Consider the following 15,824-nt stretch of genomic DNA (forward strand, 5'->3'; position numbering starts at 1 on the left):
TGTGGGAGAGGATAAAGCTCAGTCCCGGTGTGCGCCTGGCAGGCTCTGGAGACCTGGGCCTAAGGTAAGCTGCTCTGGGCTCCCTCGCCCAGGCTGTGGGTGAATCTGCCTGGTGAGAATTCAGAGCAATAGCTGCTGTGCTGTGAAGGCTTGCTGAGGCCGAGCATGAATAATTCTTCAAAACTCTCTCCCCATTCTTCTAAGGATGAAGCTGAGGCTCAGAGGTTAGGGAGCTGTTACTGGAATTTTAAGGCAAAAGTCTGAGCTCTGGGAGCTTTGATAGACCAGGCTTGGGCACTCAGCCCAATATCCCAACCAAAGAGACTAGCAATGGTAAAGGGCAGGGAAGGAGCTATAATTGGCACGGCCATGCCAGGAAGAACAGATCTGTCGGTGTGTGTAGGGGGGTGCTGACAGGACCTTTGAGGTGATATAGAAAAGGGGAACAGGGGCAGGGGTTGGGGTGTGCAGAGCTGTGGGATGGCACAGCTGCCAGTGTAGGTGATCAGGGCATAGACTGCTCCTCTGGCACCCTGGGAAAGCCATCAGGACTGGCAGGGGTGACTAAGTTCCCGTCATGGGAAGAGGACTTCCGGGGAGGGGGCCGCCTCAGACCCCTGTCATGACATAACTGCTCCAATCTCATCATATGATTTCTTTGAGGCTTAGAGAGACTCTAGACTCGTTGCTTGAGGTAGTTTCCGTCCCTTGTCATAAAGATGTTTATCGACCAGACATGTCCTTCCAGGAATTCAAGGTGACTGCAGGAGAGAGTGGTTTAAATGAAGAAAAGAAAGAAAACAAGATTAAAGAGGCAGATGGAGTGAGAGAGGGTCAGGCAGAGTTAGTTAGACCAATGCCTGGGCCACCTGCAGAATCTGTCTGAGATTCTGATCACCCAGTGGTAGGTAAGTGGCGGGGACAGGACTCCCTCCCCTGCCACACCTGTCCAACCTGAGGGGTGTAAGGTGTTTCAGAGCCACCACAGAGCAAGCCCCCTCCTCTCCTTTCCCTTTACCCCACTCCGCCACAAGGAACTGGGAACTTCCGCATAGCTAAGGCCTGACCTCCCTTTGTTAGTGACTCTCTGCCTAGTTAAGGTCTTTCTGCCCCACTGGTTTCGTGGTCAGATGTTACTGTAACATAGGGGCTTCCCGAACCCCCCCCCCCCCCACCGAAACCTGTTTCTACATACCCCAGCCCCAATCCCCCACCCCCACAATGGCCTAGTGCTCTCCCACCTGCAAGATCCCTATATAAGCTTCCAGCTCAGCCCATGCAGTTGCTGGTCTCCATTCTGTGAGTCAGCCCGGCAGGCTGCAGACTGCCACCCCCAATAAAGCTTGCTTGAACGTCCGTGCGTCCTCCTTCTTCGGCGACCTTTCAAGGGGCAGCCCAGCCCCAAAGCCTGAGGTCAGGGTCCAGGAGGCCTTGAGCCTGGCCATTCCCAGAGCCAGGGAGTTAGGACCCCTGGGAATTTTGGATCCACTGTCTAGGAAAAATAGCCGCATAGTTACAGGGACACACGCACACGCACGCACACCACCCTCGCTGTCTGAGAGGGCTTAATTCAGTGCTTAATCGCGTCTGCAGCTGACACGAAGGGGCAGGCCAGGCAGATGGGAAGAAGATGGAAAAAACCCAGGCAGCCCAAGGAAGGAGGTGGGGCGGAGGGAAAGGAGGGAAGAGGATAGGATTAGGAGATCCCCTTTTAAAGGGAAATTGTCTTTTAAGGGGAATTGTCACCAAAATGGAGGGAGGATTGAAAACTTTTGCAAAAGCATCTCGCTCAGTGTCTTCGGCCCCCTTTAGGGAAAGTCTGTGCCGGAGATGGGGGTGGGGCAGGGCCTGGTGTAGCGCGCCAAGGGGAGAAACCGCAGGCCGGCGGGTTTCCAGGTGTGTGGGGCGATGCACCGAGCCCCTGGGAAGCAGGGCCCGGAGCCCGAAAGGGCCTCTTGGCGGTCCTTCCACACCCCCAGGCCCCAGTCCGGGGGCCACTTAATAGCTGAGGAGGGACGCCTTGCTTCCAGACCTTCCATCCTCACCTCTGACGGGTAGCCTTGGGCTTTGGGAGTAAATCCTGCCCCCTGGGACCCTCCCCCGGCCCCTTTCTACCTTCCCGGCTGGGAGGAGGAGAAGGTGGGCTGCGGGCACCAAGCGGCTGGAGTCCTTAGGCACAGCTCCTCATGCATAAAACAGAGGGACCTTTCTTTCTCTCCGCAGCTAATCAAAACCTCTAGGCAGCAGATTGCAAATGAACCCCCACCCAACCCGGGTCATTTCCCTTGCAAATGAAGCGGTGGCTCAGCGCGCCTTCCTCTAACACCTCATCAGCCCAGCAGTTGGCTGCGAGCTGTCTGCACAGCTTGGGGCCCCGGCCGCTATTTGGCACATTTCAATTAATTTGACGGTCCGGGTAAACGGAGGAGCCTGGCTGCGGACACCTCCAATCCCTGATCACCCCTGTCCTCGCCAAGGCCCGGGGGACAGGGCTCCCGCCCCGACAGTCATTAGTGGATTTTCCAGCCGGGTGCCCCAAAGCCCAGCTCCACTGGGGAGATCAGCCCTGTAGATCAGGCTTGCCGCTTGCTCGGAAGCCAAGGGACCGACTTCCGGTGTGAGTGGGCGGGAGCCTGGCGTTTGGAGAGTCTGGGGACACACACACCTGATCTTAAGGAAGACCCCTGTGAGGTCAGGTGGATGCTCACCAGCTTGCAGAACGCAGCCCCAAATAGGCCAGGAGATGAAGAGAAACTCAGTTTCCCCTCTGAGTGCCTCAGTCTCTCTGTGCAAAACGGTGTAACGAAAGCGTCTGCATTGTAGGAACAATGGAGGGAGTAAATGAGACGTCTGGGTGTAAACTTGCCAGAATCTGTGGCACTGAGAAAGCAAACAATAAATGTTAGCCATGATTTCTGTCATGGCTTTCCCCCACCCTTTGTTAAGCCACCGCCGCTGCGTGCAGCCGTCCTGTCCTGAACGGTGTGACCTGCGATAGCTGCTTACCCTCTCTGGGCTTCCCTGTTCTCATCTGTCAGGAATGCAGCTCTTTTGTGAGGTTAGTGACTTAGATAGTATAGAGCAGGGACGGCGAACCTTTTAGAGACCGAGTGCTCAGACCGCAACCCAAAACCCACTTATTTATCGCAAAGTGCTGGCACTGCAATTAAACCTGAATCCTGAAGCTTTAATTTAGGAAAAGCAACTTGTAGGCCGGGTATTTAGCTCAGTGGTTCTGCCGCCTGCCTTGGAAGCACAAGGTCCCGAGTTTGATCCCTGGTACCAAAAGAAAGAAAAGCAATTTATATATTGTCATCTTTTGTCTTAAAAGAAAAATGCAATAGCAGAGCGTTCAGTGATGCCAGCAGCTTTTTATTGAAAGATAAAAGATTGCCTTTGGTGTGCTTTTGCGCAGCGAATGTGATCTTTGCTGTTTGCATGCTGATAATTTGTCAAACCTTGGCTAGGTCAACTGGGCTCGGGTGCCAAGACAGGGCTCTGCAGGCCTGCTGCAGCACACGTGCATAGGTTTGCCACCTCTGGTGTAAGCTCACTTCCTCCCAGAGGCAGGAGCAGATTCTACCATCCAAATCCTAACTCCTCCCCACTTAGCTGCGTGACCTCAGGTAAACTGTGTCCTCTCAGTGCCGCAGGATCTTCCTCTGCAGCATGAGAGATTATAATAATTCCCACTACAAGGATTGTGAGACATCGAAGGGTACTTTTTATAAAAGTAGAATCACGGCTCCATTAAATATAAAATGAACATGTGTCAAAGGTTTTATTTAACTCATTAATTCATGAGAGAAACTGCAAGTTGGCATAACCAGTTCAAAGGAGATTTCAAAGCACATGGTGATATAGTCAAGTCTAGAATGTTGAAATGAATTTACAAATAGATGCCGAGCAGGCCACTGGGACAAGAATCCACTGCACTCTATCAGACACACTTCCTGTCCATTCATATGGAGAGGAGCCACATCTGTTATTACCCAATGCCACAACTTACAGGGCTGGAAAATAGCTCGAAGCATGGAGATAACTCTGATGCTGCCACGGGACCTGCAGCAGTCATCTGTGCCCAGGCCAAAGTCTTTCTCAGCGTAAATGAAAAAACCTATGCACAGTTCCTGGGAAGTGTTCTACACCTTTTTGTGAAAACCAGTGTGAAATACATAGAGATCAATTGTATTAGTCAGCTCAGCTTCCCCATCCCCCCAAATACCAGAAACAATGGAAAATTCTTTCTCACAGTCCTGGAGGCTGGAAGTCAGATCTGGTGACAGCACAGTGCAGTCAGATGGTCATCTAGCTGTGCTCTGTCCAAACACAAAATTTCAACAAATGTAGTTTGAAGATCTAGTTGGCTCTTATCAGCATTTCATGAGTCAGGCAACATCCCAACAAAAGATTTAGAAAGGTGCAGCATTGAACCAAGCAACAAGAGCACATGGGTGATTTAAAAGTGGCTTCACCTGCTGGGCTTAAGCAGGGGACTTACCTAGCATTCTAGCTTGACTGAACTCTGTCTTTTCTGGAGGGTGCTTGTGACCCTCCCCGCCCCCTTTCTTGGAAAACTGGCCTATTTTGGACCCCATTCTGGTTTGATCTGGCAGTTGGGGTCTAGTGCAGCTAAAGCCAAACCAGTGACTACCCCACCACCCCATCTTTATCCCTGCATGGTCTCCATGGAAATGCCATCATCCAAGATTCCTGGGCCCACCTAAAGCTCCATCCTTCACGCTGAGATGAGTGTGGAGAAGCTTCTTTGCTAGGGATCCAGGGGCAGAGCTCTTGGAAACATCATGGTCTCCATGCACCACCCCTTCTGGGAAAGTTCCTTTCCTTCCTTCCTTCCTTCCTTCCTTCCTTCCTTCCTTCCTTCCTCCTCTTCTGGAACCACCTCCTATGCAGCTACTCTTTCCCTTCTCCAAGCCCCAGAGCTGCCCACCCTCCCCCTGCCATAATCCCATCTTCTAGATTCAAAGCCCTTCTCCCAAGGCCTGGAGGCATGGACAAACAAACGGGCTCTCTGGGTTCTGACTCACAGTGAGGACAAGTCACATAGTGCCAAGGGTAACTGGTAAGTTACCCTGGCCCAAACGGTCACCAGGACCTGAGAGTGTTCAAAGAGAGTTTTCTGAGTTCATCTAGGAGGGACAGGCCCTCCGAATCCTGCCAGAATAGCCTTTCCTTTCCCCACCTCTGCCCACTTCCCAGCTGGCTAAGCCCCCACTCTGTGTTGTCAGAACACTGGCTGCACCTGCTGTCCCACATGGATTGGTCCCTGAATGGACTGTGAGCCCCCAGAGGACAGAGCTGGGTCTTGTCATCTCCCCAGCATCCAGCACAGCTCCTGGCACAGATGGCACACAATACTTTCCCATTTCCCACTCCCTGAAAGAATAGACAAACCTCATTTGGAGGGTCTTTGTCCTGGGACTGCTCCCAGACTCCAAGCTGGGGAGTAGACTAGGCCTTGGCATCTAGGCTCCCTTTATGACCTTCTCCTTGGTTCACTCCCACCTCTGCTGGTTGGAGAAGCTCCTTGGAGAGTCCTCTCACATTTTCATTAATTTCTATTGAATAATTAAAACCAGGAAATTAATGCTTTCATCCTAAACCTGAATTGCAGTGTATGTGTTTTTTATAATTGTAATTCCACTGGAGCAGTAAATGTTGGAGTAAGCATCCCTCTCTGGAGCAGATGGAACAAAGAATCACATCTTGGAGCTTAAACATAATGTTTGGCTAAGAGTATGCCTTCAGAATTTCTTCTTAATTGATAGAAGGATGGGTGGATGGGTGGATGGGTGGGTGGATGAGTGAATGAATGATGAGTGGATGGATAGGTGAATGAGTGGGTAGATGGGTGGATGAGCAAATGAATGATGAGTGTGTGGATGGATGGTTGGATGAGTGGATGGATAGTTGGATGAGTGGATGGATGAATGGGTAGGTAAATGGATGGAAGGGTGGGTGGATGGGTGGATGGATGGAGAAAAACAAGTACTTCCAAGGCCAAGCCAGCTGTTTGGAAGTTTCCAAAATTAACACCACATTACTTTCTGGGCTAGAACCAACTTTGTTTCTTTATTGAAAAGAAATGGATTGCTGGGGATTTAGCTCAGTGGTTCTGGCACCTGCCTTGCAAGTGCAAGGTCCCAAGTTTGATCCCCGGTACCAAAAAAAAGAAAAGAAATGGAAACTTCAGGATACCAAGGGATCAAAAACCTGGCCAAAAGGTCTGCTCTCCCTTTATTTCCTATCCAACACCAGACTACCTCACACCTGAATGTCACCTGCCCTGCTTCTGGCTCTATCCCAAGGTGAGATCCTTCAAATGCCAGCACCCTGGAATGAGCTGATGGGAGAAGTAGAGAGGCTGGTCGTCAGCAGCCTCAGCCTGGCCCAGTGCAGTTGGCTAGTCAGAGACTGTGCTTGAGGTCATGGACACCTTTCTAGTTCCTGTGACTGCTTCTCCCATCATGGCAGGACCTGGAGTCCACTGTGTCTCCCTAATGCAGATTTCATCAGCCTCATTTGGGATCCAAAGAGACAAGCACCTCCCTGATGTCAGAGAAGCAGAAGAGCAAGGTGAGCAGATTTCTCAGTCAGGGGCCCTGACCAGGTGTCCACGTCCCCACAGTGACCTGAGAGGGACCTCTCACCTTGACATGTCCTGGTCGTGCCATCCTTTCCCCAGTAGAGGGGAAAGGAGCGGAAGGAGCTCATTTTTATCCAATGACTCGCAGCTTTATGCAAGTGGCTTGCTAAAGAAACCTAATCAGGAAAACAAAAGGCAGCAAGCCAGAAGAGGACCCAGTGGAGAGAGCTGGGGGCCAAGGGAGGCAGTCCCCCCATGAAGCTGCCCCTGACCCCTGGGGGCTCCTGGAAGAGGCTAAAATGGCAGAAAAGGAGGTTCTTGGACTCCTCCTGTCCTTATGTAAGCTGGGGATGCCCAGGCTCCTTCGGGCAGTGTTCCAACCGAGCTCATAACCCAAAGCTCGGGCAGATCAGGATTCTGTGGCTGCATTTCTCACCATTGTCTAAATGCCTCTCCTGCTAAACGCTGAGGGGATCTTTGAGGATGAAGATGGAGATGTTCACTACAGTACCTCAAGGGTCAAGCGCAAGGCCAGGCACAGGGCTGGAGTTGAGGACTCTGTAGAAACAATGGAGTCTTATTCTCCGCCACCCCCCCCACCCCTGCCTCTGTGCACCCACACTAGCCTCTCTCCTCCACCTTGCATCTGCCACAGGGCTTTTGTACAGGCTGTTCTCTCTGCCTCAGTGCTTTTCCCTTTGGCTGGTCCACCTTCAGCGTTCTGCCCAATATCTTCTCTGCCACAGATCTCCTTGTAGGCCAGGACTCACCTTCATCTGACTTCCATCTCACTGTACTTTCCTCGCTGTACTTTCTCAGAGGCACCTGTTAAGTATGTGTTTCTTTTCTGTCCTCTCCCAGAGATCTTCTTTTGTGCACAGTTGTATCCCTAGAGCAGTGTGTACTTAGGTACTTAGTGCTTGGTACTTCATAGATTCTCAGGAAACACTGGACGGAGAGATGGACGAATGGATGGATGGATGGATGGACGGATGGGTGGACAGATGGACAGATGGACGGATGGATGGATGGATGGATGGATGGATACTACCCTGCGGGAAGAAGTGCAGGAATTGGCTCAGAAGAAAACCTGCTTCCTTTGCTCTCAGCCAGGGCCAAATGGTCTGTGTTTGGCACCGGCAACACCTGACACCCTCCTCACTCTCTGCTGCAGCTCACAGACTTGAAGGCCCACTCTGATCTTGGGGCCTCCTCCTCCAACCCTCCCTTTCTGGCTGTACCTGCACCCCCAAGACCAGGCCCCTGCTCCCACCACCCTAGGCCCCACCTGCAAAGTTGGGATCGAAGAGACACTCCAGGGAGATGGTATTGGCCGGCAGAACCAGTTTCCATTTCCAATCTGAGTTTAAAAGATGACACTTCTAATTATGTCTGAGTGCAACGTGCCCGAGGCCCTTTGTGATAAACACTCTCCATAAACACAGTTTGTTCATTAATTACTATAAATTATTTTCCTGAACAATGGCAAGAGGGAACAGGGCCCTACTCAGCCTGCGTCCATCTCTCTCGTGCTGCCAAGCCCTACATGTGGGACCACAAGCTGCCACCTGTGTCACCGCCAGTCGGGCTCTCTGGGCCTCGGCTGGGCAGAGCGAGGCTGGGGCCTGGCTTCCGGGTTGCACAAGAGGAGGAAGGGCAGGGCTGGGGTCACTGGGTTGAGAGACTTGTCTTCAGCCAAGGGGAGAGAGAAGAGGAGGATTATGCCCATCGAGCCCTGGCCAAGGGCCTTGCATACAGGAATCCTGGCAAACCTGCTCTCCAGAAAGAAAGTAAACACCTTCCCCTCCTTCTCTTTGTCCTTTTCCCTCTCCTGCTTCCTCTTCTTTCTTTCTTCTTTCGATTTCTCCCCTCCCCTCCTCCTCCTCTCTTCTTCTTCCTCTTCATCTTCTCCTCCTTCTGCTTCTCATTTTTCCTTTTTCCTCCCTGTCCTCCTTCTCCTCCTTTCCTTCTTCTTCCTCTTTTAGGTGCAGGCATCAAACCTAAAGCCTGGCATGTGCTAGGCAAGCACTGCACCACTAAGCTGCAATCCAAGCCTCCATTTCATTTTTTTTTCCATTAACTTTATTGGTACATTTTAGGTGTACAGTACAGTTACATTCCTCATTGGGATCTTGTACCTTTACATGAGTATCTTGGTTCTTATTTTTTCCCCATTCCCCTGCCCTCCCTTCACCCCCTCCACCCTTCCCTATTTACAAAGACTTTGTTTCCATGTTTTCCCTTTTCTCATATTTTTTCTTTTCCCTTCTTTCCTTTCCCCTTCCCCTTCCACTTCCCCTATTCCTTTAAACATTTTCTTCCTATTTCACAATATCAATTATACATTTTGATCCTTATTTACACTTTTAGTTTTTCACACCAGAGAAACGATTTGGTATTTACACATGTGTGTCCTATTTATTTCACTTAAGAGTACGGCCTCAATGTGCATCCACTTAGCTATAAACATCTCTAGTTTCTCATTCTTTTTTTTTTTTTTTTTTAGTTTCTCATTCTTTATGGCTGAGTAGTGCTCCATTTTATATTTTTTTAAAAACCCACATCTTCTCTATCCAGTCTCCAGTTGATGGACAACTGGGCTGCTTCAAAGTTTTAGCTATCACAAACTGTGCCGCTATAAACATGGGTACACACATCGTTGTGGTATGATTCTTTTAGTTCTTTTGGGAAGATACCCAGTAGAGGAATAGCTGGGTCAAATGAGACTTCCAATCCTAGTTCCTGGAGGTATCTCCATACTGATTTCCACAGTGGTTGCACCAGTCTACACTCCCACCCACAATGGAGAAGGGTTCCTTTCTCCCCACACCCCCGCCAGCATTTGTTATTGGTTGATTTCTTGATAGCAGCCATTCTTTCTGGGGTGAGGTGGAATCTCAGTGTTGTTTTCATCTGCATCTCTTGAATGACCAGTGATGTTGAACATTTTTTCATATATTTATTTGCTGCTTTTACTTCTTTGTCTGAGAAATGTCTGTCCATTTCAGATGCCCATTTTTGAACTGGGTCTTTATATTTGGGGGGGGGTCTGATTTTTTTTTAGTTCTTTTTATATTTTAGATAGTAGACCTTTGTCTGAGAAACAGCTGATATTCCCACATTGTAGGTTGTCTCTTAGCTCTGCTGGTGGTTTCTCTTGCAGTGCAGAAGCTTTTTAATAAGATGAGATCCCAGTTGTTGATTCTTTGGGCTAGTTCACGGGCAACTGAGGATTTGTTCATAAAGTCCTTTCCTATGCCAATGTCTTCAAGAGTTCTACCTAACTTGTCTTCCGGCAAATTTAGTGTTTCTGTTTTAATATTTAGATGTTTAATCCACTTCAATCTTAGTTTAGTGCATGGTGAAAGATAGGAGTCCAGTTTTAATCTTTGGCAAGTTGAAATCCAGTTTTACCAACACCATTTATTAAAGAGGCTATCTTTCCTCCAGTGGGGATGGTTGGCTCCTTTGTCAAAGATGAGGTAGCTGAGTATGTCTGGAGTTGTTTCATTCATGGTTTCTAGGCTCCCAGCAATGCTGTCCCCATACTGCCTCTTCTGGGCATTCTTGAATTCCTTTAGAGGCAAATAAAGGACTTCATGTACCACCCTTTCTTCTGACCACAGAATCCCATCACTGTCATAGTATTTCTTCTGAATGATATTCCTCTTGGGTCTTTTCTTACTCATTCTGAGATCCAAATGCTGATTGCAAAAGGGGGCAATTGCTTCATTAATTTAAAGCCGTCAGAAATTTGCAAAAAAAATATCCTGGTGGTTTTTATTGTTGTTGGTGGTGGTTGATCTTGTAATATGACTTTTCTTCCTCTTTTCCCAAAGCCAAATTCGCCTGCAGACGGGCAGCTGGGGACCAGTGCCCCAGGATGCCCAGCCCCGGGGAGAGCCTCCTATTCCCTGGGCACCTTAGAATGGTCCCCTTGATCTTCTGGAAGTTGTAGTACCCCAACTACAAAATCTCCATTTCACTTTTGATAGTTATATAAAATTCTATTGTCTGGGCATCCAGGTACCTTAATGTATCAGTCCCTTACTACTGGACTTTTGAGCCGTTTCCCAACTTGCATTTTTCTAATCAACTCTAATAAACACACAGCTCCCTTCATTGACCTAGGATGCATTCCCAGAGGCAGAGTGACCTGGGCAAAGGACATGTGCGTTCTGAAGGCTTTGTTTCACATGGACCAACCCCAGGCACATAGTGGTAAATTATACCCAGGGATGGGGATGTACAAGGACCATGCCATTCTTTACACATAGCATCTAGAACAAAGCAAAATTAAAATGCAAACAAGGAATAAAAAGGCCCGAATTGTAGCAATTGCCAGTGCCCGTGGCATAAATATGCCCACTGAGGCCAGTTCGAAGATATCCACAATACACCAGCTGCCTGGCAAAACTTCCAAAATTCTAGCGCCATCTCTGGGAGGCAAGGGGAGCTGCCCCAGAGCCCCCAGTGTGGGTGATGGCGTTTAACTTTTCTCTGAGAGGAGGCTGGGTCACTTACCGGTCAATCTGACTGGCCGGGACTTCCCAGACATTTGGTGAAATGTTGCTCCAGAAGTGTTTGCAAGGACAGGTCTGGATCAGATTAATGTCTGAATTCATAGACTGAGTGAAACAGTCTTCCCTCTCCTGACCGGGACAAAAGTGCTGACGGTTCTGTGTTATGGTTTGGATCTAGAATGCCCCCCGAGAGCCTGGTATGTTCAGAGATGGGGCTTTTGGAAGGCGGCTGGATTGCAGCAGCACTGTGCTCCTCCTCGGACTCCTTGGTGGCTGTGTGTTGAGTGTGCCATTGGAGGTGGGGCCTGCTTAGAGGTGGTCACTGAGGCCTGACCTGGGAGGCTTTGGCTCCCTCCCTGGCTCCGCACTTCTCTCTCAGCTTCCTGGCTGCCAGAATGGAAGCAGCTTTTCCTCTGCCAGACCCTTCCACCACGCTTTTCCTGTCTCAACCACAAACTGAACGTGGGAGTCAAGATAAACCTCTCCTCCTTTAACTTGTAGGTGTTGGCATTTTGTCCCAGCAATGAGGCAGAGACTAAGACACTCCTGTGAATAAGGGGAGCCCCTGCTGCCTGGCTGCCTGGAGCCTGGACCAGGTCTTTTCCCACCTTCAGACTCAAACTGAGCTACAGTCTCTTCCAGAGTCTGAAGCACTCTGGCTTTGGAGCTGAGCCCATGCCTTTGAGTCTCCTGCTTCTAAGGCCTTCAGGCTGGTCTGAAACCACACCCTGAACTCCTCAGGGCCTCAGCTCCCAACTGCAGATCTGGGGACGGTTTCTTGGCTTCCACAGTCACGTGAGCCTTTCTAACTCTCCTTTTGTATATACACATGCGCACAGATACATACCCACCTAAATAGGCATATCTACATCCTGTCGGTGCTGTTTTCCCAGAGACCCTTGACTCATACGGTGCTGGCTATGTGGCCTGAGAGTTGATTTTATGTGTCCTCTTGGTGGGCAGTGATTCCAGCATAGGAATCAAGCATTACATCATGGGGGGGGGCAGTGCTGCGAGAATGCTGGAAAAGAGATCAATGCTTGAGCATGTCGGCTTCAGGTGGAGCGGGCTAGGCTGCCCTTTATAATATGGGTGAGCCTCACCCGTGACACCTGGGTGGACCAAAAGATCCACCTCTTCCAAGCAAGAGAAAATTCTGCAGCAGATGCTTTCAGCCTTAAAGGGCCTCATCTGCTCCTCTACTGTCTGCAGCCTGTAGGTCCCCTCTGTAGCCTGGGACTTGCCAGTCTCCATCACTGTGTGAGCTGATTCCTTAAAATAAATCTCTTTCTGTATAAATATACATCCTGTATATAGAGATGTCTATATCTACATCTACATCTACATAAATATATAGACACATCTGCTTCTGGAGAGCCCTGATTAATACACATGGGGGGGATCAAGGTTGCAGATGAACTGAGTTTTCTAATCAACTGATCTTAAAATAGGGAGATGATCCAGGAGGATCACATAGACCCAGGCTGATCACAAGGCTCCGGGAAGCAGAGGAGCCAGGCAGGAGGAGGAGTCTCCTAAGGCACGTGCAGCCTCTCCAGGGTGGAAGGGGTCAGGAGGGGGTCCCCAGAAGGACACAGTCCTGCCCACAGCCCAGTGAGACCCATTTCAGACTTCTGACCCCCAGAGCTGTGAAATAATAAATCTGTGCCATTTTAAGCCACTAAGTTGTAGCCATTCATTACAGCGGTAACAGGAAGCTAAGACAGAAGTGTTGTCCCCATTGAACTAGATGATGGGACAAAATTCAGAGATGCCAGCTGTGCAGAGTCACAGCCAGTGACAAGTGTCAAAAACAAGTCTGCCAGCACTCTGGGAGGCTGAGACAGAAGGATCATAAGTTCAAGCCCAGTCTGAGCCACCTAACAGTTTAGTGAGATCCTGTCTCAAAAAAAGGGCGGGGGAGCGGGGATTTAGCTCAGTGGTTCCGCTGCCTGCCTTGCAAGCACAAGGACCCGAGTTCGACCCCCAGTACCAAAAAAAAAGTGAAAGTGGAGCTGGGACTGGGGAGTAGTTCAGAGCAATCAAGCAGCTCCCCCTCCCCTCAAAATAATATCAGCTGGGTGTGGAGGGGCATGTCTGTAATCCCAGCTACTGGGGAAGCTGAGGCAGGAAGATTGCAAGATCAAGGCCATTTCAGGCAACTTAGTGCAACCCTGTCTCCAAATTAAAACTGAAAAAGGCTGGGAGTGTGTCCAAGAGGATGAGTACCCCCTGGTTTGAGGCTGAGAATGTGCAGTTCCCAGCATGAGCTCTTCTCTCTGTCTCAGGCAAGAAGCTGCTCCCCACACAGGAGCACCCCTGGCAAGACAGACAGCATTATCTTAGTTCTCCTATTTGGGGCTGGTAACTGGAAAGCTTGTTTTTATGAAACACCAGAAAATGAAATAAACCACTACAAACAGCCAGCAGCCTGCAGCTCACACGGAGCTGAGCTTGCAGGAAGGAGGGGACCCCCAGGGACCCAAAGGCAGCCAGAAGCTGGAGACAAGAGCCAGATGGTCGGCGTGCGAGCCTGGCCGTGACGGGATAGCACAGAAAACCCGGACCCCAGCACTCAGCAGTAGGGGGCGGGGTGCTCTCCTGAGACACAGAACCAAAGCAGGCAGAGATGGCAACGAGAGGTGCTTTAGGGGACTCGGCTCCTGTGATGTGGGGACTGACAAGGCCCAGGAGGCCACCTGCAGGCTAGAGTCCCTCAGATGCCAGGCAGGTGGCGCAGTCCCCCTCTGGAGGCCTTGGGTATAGGGAAGCCACAGGCTTCAGAATCCGGGGTCCACTGCCCATGTCCTGGAGCCCAGAGCCTGGAGAGCCTGGAGTTGAGATGGCAGCAAGAGAGGGGTCTCAGCCCAGGAAGGGAGGCAACCGCATCTTTGCTCTCTCTGGAGACCCTGCCGACCGGATGGCACCTGCTCCCACTGAGGATGGGCCTCCCCCACTGCACCCACTCACTGGCCACCTCCTGCGGGAGACCCCCAGACACCCTCAGAAGTCATGCTCTCCCTGTTCCTGGGGTAATCCTCGAGCCTAAAACTAACCATCACAAGGGGCCTCCAGAATGATGAAAATAAAACATGGTCAGATTCAGGAGGCCTGTGAGTGTCCAGCTGCCCAGGATCAGTCCGCAGAAGGGAGACTGTTCCCTCCCTGCTGTTTCACTCACCAAGCCTGCATGCAGGTGAATGTTTGTTGAATGAACGGATGATGGGGAGAGGGAACAGATGGGAAGCAAGCAAGGATATCTAAAGCTGCTGAGGGATCCACAATCTCTACCGCCTCTCCCTCATATCCCAGGAGGACCTGGTGGTGGGTGGGTCACAGGGAGGGGTTCTGAGGGAGCAAGGGGGTGCAGGGCAGTGGAATACAGTGACTGGGGGCCTCCAACAACTGCACCCCCAGTCTGACCCTCTTCTCTAGAGCCAAATGCCCAATCCCACCCAGGCACAGTACCCCAAGCTGGAGAACAGTGGGTCTTGAAGGAAGATGTGGCTGGTGGTCCATGTGGGCAGCAGCCCAGGGTGGGTGCAAGGCTCTGTTCCTCCACACCCAGCGCCGGAGGTAGCCAGGCGCTCTGCCACCAGAGTCCTGGGGCTCTTGGGCCCAATATTCAAATAGATGTGGAAGTCAGGGCCTGGGCTATTTTTAGCAGACTCCAAGGCAGGGAGCTAAGGCTGACTCGGAGCAGGGTGGGCACAATCTAGAAGAGCACAGAATCGGCCTGGGAGGCCAGGCTAAGGAACTGTCCCCTGCTCCTGCTGGAGTCACCTGCATTTTGGTCCCAGGTCCCCTAAGGGCCTGTGCTGTGGGTGTTTATTTGGGGTGGGGGCCTAGATCCCTGGGCCCAGCTTTCTTTCGTTCTGTGGGGTTTTTATTGAGTAGGCACCTGCTTTTCTGAGAAAAGATAAATCCCAGTTACCTGCAGGGGCCAACAGCTTGCCCAGGGGCCCACCAGACTTCCACTTGGAGGCTGTCCAGCTCTGCCTTTGAGGCTGGCTCGTACCTCACCTCTTCTGTATTTGTTTCCCGTGGCTGTGGTAATAAATTGCCATAAATGTGGCTTAAAACAAGAGCGATGTGTTCTCTCCGTCCTGGAGGCCAGCAGCCTGCAGCCAAGACTCTGCAGGCTGCGCTCCCTCTGCAGGCTCCTAGGAGGCGGCTGCAGTCTGGCCTCGGCGCTCCCTGGTTTGCAGCTGTAAGGCTCCATTCTCTGCCTGTGTGGTCACTGGATTTCTTCTTGGTGTGTCTGTCTTTTCCTCTTAGAAGGACACCAGTCGTTGGATTTAGGCCCATTCTAATCCAAGGTGACTTCATCGCAAACCAATTACATCAGCCAAGACCCTATTTCCAAGTAAGGTCACATCCACCAGATTGGGACATTGGTAGATCTTTATGGGGGGACCCAGTTCAACCCATGATCCCTGTGTCCTCACCTGTAAGTGCGCAGGTGAGGTGGCCTTGAAGAGGTGGTGAGGCCAGCCCGTACCTGTTATTTCCTCCACTCTTTGGGGTGGGGAGTTGAAGAAGGAATAGATAGGCAGATGTGGCTCAGGCAGGAAGGGCTGGGGAGCCTACAGTGTCCCCAGGCACCAGTGTCTGGTCCCACATCTGGGCCACAAGTTCTTTCCAGTGTCCAAGTTCATGTCCTCCTGCTACTAGCTGTCCCACCACCCGATTAG

This window comes from Heterocephalus glaber, unplaced genomic scaffold (genome assembly GCF_053883595.1).
Source record: "Heterocephalus glaber isolate CG9 unplaced genomic scaffold, H.glaber_assembly_v1.0 deba00000937, whole genome shotgun sequence".
NCBI classification, from domain to species: Eukaryota; Metazoa; Chordata; class Mammalia; order Rodentia; family Bathyergidae; genus Heterocephalus; species Heterocephalus glaber.